Below are 1834 nucleotides of genomic sequence, written 5' to 3' on the forward strand. Positions count from 1 at the left end.
CTATACAACTACGTGTACTATCCCGTTCCCACCAAGTCTCAACATTTGGCCACAAGATGCGCGATGTGACTACATCAAGATGAAAACTCATACTATTCTAAATTCTCATTTCGCTCCTATCTTTTTCGCTCGTACTTCCGTTTATGATAAACCTTTTATCTAAATTCTCAATGGAGAGAGAGACTCTTCACGTATTACTAGTATTCACCACGAGGGTGAATAGCCTGATGAACTTTTTCGGTAGCCGATAAGAAACTTGTACCAACAAACGCTTTCGAGCCCTAACTAACTTGTTCAAACATATCTTAAAGAATTCTATTCCAACCCAGTGTACGTTTATCAATTATCTCGGATCGAAATACTCATTTCACTTATAGTTTTACAAGAAGCCTCAGAAACACGTTAAAACGTGAGTACCGTGTATCATCTACAAACCGACGAACCAAGCAAACGAACGATTTACATCTTGGAAAGACATGTTACAAACTTGTATTGTCGCCTTTAGTTGATCCCTCTTACAACAGTAGTTACCACTCGTATGTTAACGCGCACTTTTCGAAACTTAATATAACCGCAAATGTCGTTCTCCTATTCTATGGACCAAAGTAGGTGACAAGCAATTCACAGGATCCAAACTTATTCAAGAAATAACCATTGAGATAGTTCAAGTCTGAGAAGGACCCAGGACAGCCCGTAGTCGCCAAAAGGACTATGCCGATGTTAGGCGTAAACCTTCCGAAATTCCAAGTCAGTAACCGGGTAATATTGAAAAACCGCACCTTGGAAGGGTGTAATCCGTTTCGGGAAATCAAGGAAAGTTATATCTGTAATATTGATTCTTTTGAAATCTTGGGGCGTATTGGAACCGCTTCCTACCGTTTAGAACTTCCGACTCAATTAAGTTTCTGTTTACCCTACGTTCCATGTAACAAACTTAGAGATGTGTCCTGCGGAACAGGAACGTGCTACTCTTCTAGATAAACTTACTATCGATGACAAACACCTTTTCGTAGAAAGACCGGTTGAAATTGTGGATCGTAAAACCAAGCATTAATACAACGTAAAACCCCGACTATCCAGATTCGTGGAAATGCCCAAGGATGTATCTTCACTTATTCGTAGATTGGACAACACAAGGTCCCGAGTAAGAGACATCGACTATTACTTCCAACTAAATTTCGGGACGAAATTTCTTTTAAGGTGTGGGTAATGTAACATCCCGCATTTTTCCGTTAAATTATTTTAACGCCCGTCTTTTTATTTTAATAATAACCTTCGTATCTAGATTCGTATCCTCTGTTAGCTAATATTCTTAATATTTTCGTTATCGGATTATAACGTCTCTCGTACTCTCGTGTAATTCAAAATAATTCGTTCGGTTAATTCCCGCACCGACTACAAACTTGAGGGACTAATATTGCCAAGAGACCAAAGGTGTGACTAGGTCAAATGGTCAACACCTTCCTCATCCATTCATTCAACCACCTTTTTCTTTCTTTCTTACTTCCTTTTTCTCTCAAGAACACAAACAAGAATTCATCATCTAAATTTGGTTTAGGGAGCTAGCAACAAAACAAATTACATATTTGGAATCCTCTCTTCATCCTCTACAACTTGATACCAATTTCATCTCATTTGGGTAACTTTCTAAAATCACTATATTTTGTGTTCTTGATGTTTTTGAATTATAAACGTGTTAATTAGTGTCTATGGCTCAAGTCTAACATGAATATATGATTTACTTGCTTGATTTGTTGTTTTGAGTAACTAGTATGAACAATTGAAAGGGGTGTGCTTAATCTTTGATTTTGGATGAGTTAATGTTGTTAAATTG

This window comes from Rutidosis leptorrhynchoides, chromosome 3 (genome assembly GCF_046630445.1).
Source record: "Rutidosis leptorrhynchoides isolate AG116_Rl617_1_P2 chromosome 3, CSIRO_AGI_Rlap_v1, whole genome shotgun sequence".
Lineage (NCBI taxonomy): Eukaryota > Viridiplantae > Streptophyta > Magnoliopsida > Asterales > Asteraceae > Rutidosis > Rutidosis leptorrhynchoides.